The sequence below is a fragment of the Echinops telfairi genome, unplaced genomic scaffold, assembly GCF_000313985.2.
Source record: "Echinops telfairi isolate 266 unplaced genomic scaffold, ASM31398v2 ScPeMD7_7475;HRSCAF=8513, whole genome shotgun sequence".
Taxonomy (NCBI): domain Eukaryota; kingdom Metazoa; phylum Chordata; class Mammalia; order Afrosoricida; family Tenrecidae; genus Echinops; species Echinops telfairi.
The window spans coordinates 14,289,544-14,297,588 of record NW_022111379.1 but is presented as its reverse complement, the minus strand read 5'-3'; the positions used below and the strand labels follow the sequence as shown (position 1 = coordinate 14,297,588).

The 8,045-nt window shown below is 45.7% G+C and overlaps 1 protein-coding gene and 1 pseudogene across 2 annotated transcripts in view; one reads left to right on the top strand and one right to left on the bottom strand.

Annotated features, from left to right (window-relative positions):
- The window catches only part of THADA (THADA armadillo repeat containing), a 391,488-nt gene that overhangs the window by 219,015 nt on the left and 164,428 nt on the right, over positions 1-8,045 (top strand). The window lies entirely within an intron of this gene.
- LOC101649463 lies at positions 3,795-5,007 on the bottom strand (annotated as a pseudogene).

Sequence of the window (8,045 nt, the reverse complement as noted above, 5' to 3'; positions counted from 1 at the left end):
TATCAGGAAGATGAGCACACAGTGATATGATTTTTTGTTCTTTGATGCCTGGTACCTGATTCTTTCAACACCTCCGAAGCAACAAAGCCCACATGGAAGAAGCAGACCCGCCCAGCTTAATCTTTACCATCTTAATTGTATCTGTACTTGGCCCTTAGTGATGTGGAACATGTGGAGAATGCTATCTGTTTTCTTGTTTGGCAAATGTTTGTTGAGTGGTTGTTAAGTGTGTAGCTCTCTGCCAGGTGCCATGGGAGACACAGAGAACAGCTAAGCTAGACCCTACTCTCTGTCTTCAAAGAGCTCCCGAGCGGCCTTGGAAAAGAAGGCATGCATACCCGCCAGGAACCAGCAAGTGGAGAGCTGCATGCAGTGCATGTCAAACAAGTGGCAGAGGCCACTGCTGCGGCCGGAATAGGTCAGGGGTCGGCTGGAGTGATCAGAGAAGGCTTGGAGCCTTGGAGTTTGAGATAAGCCGAATATTCTGTTGTTGAGGCAGGGACGTGGTCAAACACAGGCACTGAGGAGGACATGGCAGAGATGTTTGCAGGGGGCCAGTGAGTAACCAGCCTGCCGGGTCCAGGAGTATGTTGGGGAGCACGGGGTACGAGTGGCAAGCAAGGTGCTGGTCAGTGGGTGAGAAACCATGAAGGACACGCCAAAGAGATTGGACTCTGCAGACAGGCGGCCTTCAAAGTAGGGCGGAGCAAGACAGGAATGTGGTGGAAGAAAATATTAGTGCATGGTTTCTTTTTTTATCTCGCCCTTTTAGCAGTTCTGGAAAATGTGCTGTGTAATATGCATAGCATCTGATGAGGGTAGCATATAACTTCTAAATAAGTATATCAAAGCTGGAAGAGGTCTTGCCACGTAGTGGGCGAGAGCCTGGGCTGGAGCCAGCTCGTCTTCTCGAACCGCAGCTCTGTTGCTGGCCAGCTGTGTTACTCAGGGCCACTTACTTAATCTCTGCGTCTCTGCCCCTGCCTCTGTCAAAGGGGTGAAACAGTATGTTACCTGCTAGAGTGCTTGTCAAGCTTAAGTGAACTGGTACACAAACCGTGCTTAGAAGGTCCCGGGCACATAGCAATTCTCAGTTTGAACTTGTTATTATTATTACTTGTTGCTGCTGCTGCCGCCACTGCCACTGCCACTGCCACTACCCTCATCAGTCCCACCACCACCGCTGATAGGGGGATGTGCTCCCAAAACGTGAGAACCAGTGCTGTAGAAAAGAGGGAGGGAGGGAGGTACAGAAAGCTGCGTTTACATAAAAATGACGTTGTAGCAAAACTGAAATAGCACTGTCAAGAGTGTCCCAGTTTCTGTTGATGGGTGAGTGTCCCTGTAAGAAAGAGGTGAAGGTCATGTTCAGCAGTTGCTGGGTTTGATACTTTCCTGTAGAGCATATTACAGTTTACAAGTGCTGAGGTGCGGTCTAATTTCCAAGGGCAGAGTTCCGGCTGCTCCCGTGGTTATTTCTTGCACCTGTTTTGTTTTGAATTACATCCCCGTTCTCAGAGCCCTTCAGAAACTCGATGAATCAGGAGAGGAACACTGCCCCGCTGTCCCCGACAAAGGAGCCTTTGACCATTCGAAGGGGGAAATTCGAAGTTCCTAAAATGAAAGGGAGATATAGGATCCTCTCGATAGAGTAATCTAGCACTTGGGGAGTTCGTTTTTCATCTTGGAAGACATGTTTTGCATCCCATCCCAGCTATTTTGCTCTTACTGTTTGAGACTTTTGATGACTGCAGATAATTTCAAATGTACCTTTAAAACATGAGAAAGCAAAACTCACACTGGGTGTGCATTACCAAGCTAATGTCACTGCCCAGAATCCCTGATGGGAACATCTGGTGGCACATATAAGTTCCGATATATGGGATGGGGTGTATTGGGTCGCTCTCCCATCCAATGAGAGTATCATTTTGTGATGGCGTGTTTGGGGTATATACCAGTCTAATCGGCAAAATACATACTGTGAACATTTGTATCGCTTGATGAAGTTCCACTATTGGGGTGCAGAGTGTACGTGCTTGTCACCAAGCACCCAGCTGGTTGTTTAAAAGTCCTGTGTTTGAGAATAGTCAGAGAAGTGGGCAGCCCTCTGGGACCCTGAAGTAAAATCAGCCCATGGACCAAGAGGAAGATTTAAATAATTATATATATATATTCTATTTTAAATCCTATTATCGTTTGTGACATCCTTCTATTTCCCTACACTGTGTCTCTCCTCCTCTCTGCTGTCCCCCCTTGGCAGGGGATCCTCTCACTGTTGGTACTGTGGACACTTTGGGCCGCACAATTCTTTGTTGGGATGTGAGGGGAGAGGGCTGCCCTAGAATGTTTAAGGACATCATGGTTCTTAAATGTCAGTAGATGTAAACATAGCTCTAAACACGGCCATGGGCAAATTCACCCGATTGAGAACCTTTTATTTTGTGATATGTAAAGATTTTTTTGTTTCCATCCTACTGTGAGGGCAAAGTGTGAGTGAGCCCTTTTAAATCCTCATGCTCCAGAAAGATCAGTGTGACTCAGCAGACTGCAATGAGGTGTAGAGAGTCAGAGGAGAAATAGGAAGCTCAGACTGGAAATCCATTTACAAAGGAACCACTTTTTTCTCTGTTTCGCAGCTAGAAAAGTGCTGTGACTCTTGGTAAGTCTGCTCCCTTTCAAGCCTTACCTTTTGGTAGTTTGTTTCAAACCTTTGATGCACTTAAAGAATACAAGCCTACGCCATGTCACGTCCGTTTGGGCAGTGTCCAAACATAAGTATCCGTAGTTCCATAAGGTGATAATAAAAACCAAACGAGACCCGTTGTCCGGTTGTCCGTCCTCGAGTCCATTCTGTCTCCCAGCAAGCCTGTGGACCAGCAGAACTGCTGATAGGGTTTCTGATCCGGTAGGTCATTATTCCCAAAGTGCTCGGAGGGATGCTGGAATGATTCCCAAGGGCTGCAAAAACATACCTACACTTTCTCCTGGACTGTGGACTATAACACAAGAGTGTTTAATCTCCAGGGAAGTACTGAGTACTCTTTTTTCCTGAAAAGGGGATGGCAGGGCAGTTCAGTTTGGGCATCTATGCGGAAGTGTTCGTGGGAGTACAGCCTTGTCTGTGGTTCTCAGCTGTCCCGCTGGCCCAGCTCCTTGGAGGCGAGGGTCGAGTTGAGAAATCCCCGCTGGGGAACGGGACACAGTGAGCACAACAGCTTTCCCTGCAGCCAGTGTCTCGCAGGTCACTTGGGCTGCCAACCACATAATGGCACAGTACATATAGAACCTATATCACATGTACCTCGATGGTCTCAATTAACGCCTGTACTTTGGTTAGCTGTATATGGTGCTTTTAATCCTTTCCATGTGAAGTTTCCCTACTTACAAGTAACATGTTTCCCATGCAACCGCGTATGTGCTGACTCACAGGCAGCAGTGGCATCCAGTCTCGGGCATCAGTGTCTCTTGCGTGTTGCCATGTTATTAGTCCGTTTAATTTTCCTTTGAGATATCACTGTGAAGGGCATCATGGGTCCCAAACACAGCAAAAGCAGTGCGAGTGATAACAGCAGTTGAGGTTAAGGAGCCACATTGGTTTGGAAGAGAAACAAAAGGTGGAAAATCCATTAATTTTTTTTTTTTTGCCTCAAAAAGTGACATTTATTCAAAGGGAAAAAAATGACAAGCTGTCCATCCCTTGGCTACCTTTCCCTCCCCCCTCCTGCTGTTCCTCCTCAGCCCCCCAGGATTAAACCCTGGCCAGGGCCAGGCAGCAGGACAGATAGCCCCTCCCCTCAGATGACGTCAGCAGCGTTGAGGGGCATCCCCTCCATGGAGGTGTTGTAGAAGGTTTCGATGTCTCGAAGAGTCCTCTTGTCTTCTTCTGTCACCATGTTAATAGCCACCCCCTTACAGCAAAAACGTCCACCGCGACCAATTCTGTGGATGTTGCTTTCCCTGTTCGTGGGCAGGTCATAGTTGATGACTAAAGAAATTTGCTGTCCATCAGTGCCTCTGGCCAGTAAGTCAGTAGTCATCAGGTCTCTGCTAGAACCAGAACGGAATTCCCTCATAATCACGTCACATTCCTTTTGGTCTGTATCTCCGTGCACAGCAGAGACAGTAAAGTCGCGGACATGCATCTTCTCAGTGAGCCAGTCTACCGTCCTCCGGGTATTAATGAAGATGACTGCCTGGGTGGTGGTCAAGGTTGCATATATGTCCCACAGCATGCCCAACTTCCCCTCCTCACGTTCCACATTGACGTAGAACTGACCGATACCCTCCAGGGTCAATTCTTCCTTCTTGACCAGAATCCGCATGGGGTCCCTCATGAGCTTCTTGGTCACCTCAAGCACATCAGAAGACATTGTAGCCGACAGCAAGACTACCTGGGTGCTGCTGTTGAGTTTTTGCAATATGTCGTAGATCTGGTCCTTGAATCCACGGCTTAACATTTCATCGGCTTTATCCAGTACAAACATCTTGATATACTTGGGAGACAGTTATCTTTGATTAAGCATTTTGAATACATGGCCGGGGGTGCCCACGATGATATGCAGAGCCTCCATCTGCAGCTTCTACACTTTGGTGCGCATGTTGGTGCCCCCAATGCAGGCATGGCAGGAGGCACCCATGTAATCTTCTAGTGCCATCACCACTTTCTGTATCTGCCGGGCCAGTTCTCGAGTGGGAGCCAGAATCAAGGCCTGAGTGGCCTTCAGATCTAATTCAATCTGCTGCAGGATTGATATGGCAAAAGTGGCCGTTTTCCCACTTGGGCTTGAGCGATCACATCACAAGCCGTGATACAAGGAAGAATGGCTCGCTGCTGGATGGCAGAGGGCTTCTCCAATCCAGAGGCGTCGATGCCTCGGAGCAGGGACTCTGAGAGGTTCCTGTCATCAGAGCTGTCAACAGTTTCATTCCAGTTACTCTCGATGACACCTTCGGGCTCCATCCCATCAGGCCGTTGTCTCTAGACCGGGGATCCTGGCTCGCAGACATGCTCCTTAGAAACTAGCGAAAATCCGTTAATGTTATTGATCATGATACAGCCATGCCTGGATCACAAAACGCCGTGCTTCACCGAATGGTGCATTAAATGACGCATCGACAGTCACTCTGCCCTCCCCAGGCCCAGAGGGCACGTAACATTCTAGTTCTGTTTACATAGGGGATCTTTGGGGAAATGCCACGTAATTTGAGTTTCTTAGTTCTTGTACTTTAAATGCTGTATTTGTTGCTGGGAACAGTTGCTATCGACTTCAGCAAGCCTTTCTTGGGTGGGGCAAAGGGTCATGTGGATACATCTTCTCTGAGATTAGAGACTGCTTAAAACTGGATCAAGGCTCAACACTTTTGCTAAACAAAGCTTTCTCCTGATCCCCAGGTCTCACAAAGGAAACTAGAGGGTGACTTGAGGTGCGGGTGCTCCGTATAGATGGGAGAAATGCTTCGGTGAAGTAATATTTTTGAAAAGGCTCTTCTTAAATGTTCTGTGTGCTTCAAATATGCTAATATCTAGACAACTGTTACTAAAATTGTGACTTGGTCCTCAAAAACCCCCAAATCTTAGGGCGTATAAAAAATAAGAGTTTTTAAAAAGCATACCCTGTAAAATATATATTTTAGACAAACAAGCGGCCATCTAGCTCAAGCAACAAAGCCCACGTGGAAGAAGCACACCAGTCTCTGTGATCATGAGGTGTTGATGGGATCAGGTATCAGGCATCTAAGACCCAGAACAAAATCATACCCAAGGTGAATGAGGGGTGTGGGGGGATGGAATGGAGACCCAAAGCCCATCTGTAAACAATTGGACATCCCCTCACAGAGGGGTCACAGGGAAGAGATGAGCCAGTCAGAGTGCAGTATAGCACCGATGAAACACACAACTTTCCTCTGGTTCTTTGGTGTTTTCTTCACCCACTATCATGACCTCAGTTCTGCCTTACAAATCGGATTACCTTACAAATCGGATTAGACCAGAGCATGCACACTGCTACAGGTAAGAGCCCACAAGACAGGGAATCCAGGATAGATAAACCCCTCAGGGCCAACAATGAGAGTAGAGATACCAGGAGGATTAGGGGATGGTGGGAGGGGGAAAGGGGGAATCGATCACAAGGATCAATCTAGAACCTCCTCCTAGGGGGACAAACAACAGTAAAATGGGTGAGTGGCAATGGAGGACAATGTAAGTTATGGAAATAATAATCTATAACTTATCAAGGGTTCTTGAGAAGGTGGGTGGAGGAGGGAAGGGGAAGAAATGGGAAGCTGATATCAGGGACTCAAGTGGGAAGAGAATGCTTTGAAAATGATGTCAGCATATGTGCAAATGGGCTTGACACACTGGATGAATGGATGGATTGTGAGAAGAGATGTAAGAGCCCCCAATAAAAGTATTTTTAAAAATATTTTAACCCCACTAAGTTGCCTTTATTGAAACAATAGTATATGGTTGACTGATAATTCTTACTATTTTTGGAAAAATCTTGACTTTTTATACCAACTGTTTGTAAGTCATCATTATAATTGTGGTTAACACCTTATCATTAAATAGCACACTGACACTTCATAACATTTCAGTATTTCTTTTCATAAATGATGTAATGAAAAAAGCTTGCTTAGATAGTCTTCCCTTTTCATATTTCTTATCGTAACCTGGCTCATGTGCTTTATTTTTATGTAGGAATGCCACAAACATTGTTCTCTGTGTCTACCAGCTTTAAAAGAAAACCGAGTCATTCAATAATTCCTCTTAATCACGATATTTCATTGACTCCATGATAACTTTGATTGTAAGACACCCCACTCTTTAGATACTGACAAGTTACTCTTCTAGTTTTTCTTTGTCTCTTTAGAGCAGCGGTTCTCAACCTATGGGTCGAGACCCCTTTACGGGTCGAACGTCCCTTTCACAGGGGTCACTCAATTCATCACAGTAGCAAAGTGACAGTGATGAAGTAGCAACAAAAATAATGTTATGGTTGGGGCCTCGCCCCAATATGAAGAACTGTATGAAAGGGAGGCTGCTGTTGCTATTAGGTGCCATCGAGTCAGGGCCGACCCTGCAGGTAGCTACACATACTAAAGTGGAATCTGGTTTTTCCAAAGGTACATATTTGAAAAACCAAGCAAATTAAACCTTGCTGTCGTTCCTTTCATTAAGATCTAAAAATATTAGTGTCACTATCAATAATTTACAATTTTTGGTACCTTCTCACATCAAATGAATATGGTTGGTAATTTGAGAAATCATTTACAACTTTGACTGCTTGGGTAAATCTTTTTTTTAATTCCTGACTTTTACAAAGTTAATTTATCAGGCCATAAGTCAGGACCAACTTGATGGCAGTGAGTTTTGTTTTATATCCATAAACATTATATAGAATGCATTATATATATATATTAATTGCAAGTACGAGGGCTATGTGTCACCTTGGGCATGAGTCTCGGTGGTTCGGCACGTGATGTGATATGCACTCACTCCATTCTGGGATCTCAGGTGAGCAGCCAATCAATTGAAAGGGGAGTTTCCTTGGGAGGGTAGCCTGCATTGACTACAAAAGCTCTCCAAAAAGATTGTGGGAAATGTAATTAAAAACTGAAGAATGCTCTGGCCAAACTCACTCTCTCCTGATCCTGCATCCAATTCATCTGACCTCTGGTTCTTGCAGATCGTGCCAGCTCCTGCATCCCTGTGAGCCAGGGGCCTGCCAAGTGACCTGCTCATTTTGGGTTCACCAGCCCCTGTAGCCATGTGAATCAGGAAGCCTCCAGCTTGGCATATGACCCATGCATTTGGGATTTGACTTGCCAGCTTCCATCACTACATGAGCCATTTCCGTGCAATCAGTATATACTGGTTTTGCTTCTCCAGAGAATTCAGCTTAAGACGTTTGAAACTGAGATTGGTTCTGGAAGAACAAAGTTGTATGGATGAGTTTTCTCTCATTTGTGTTTTAATTGATTCTCAATTGTGGCTACTCTTAAGGGGCTGTTAAATCTCTTTCTAGTAGTGAAGCAGACATCGCTGA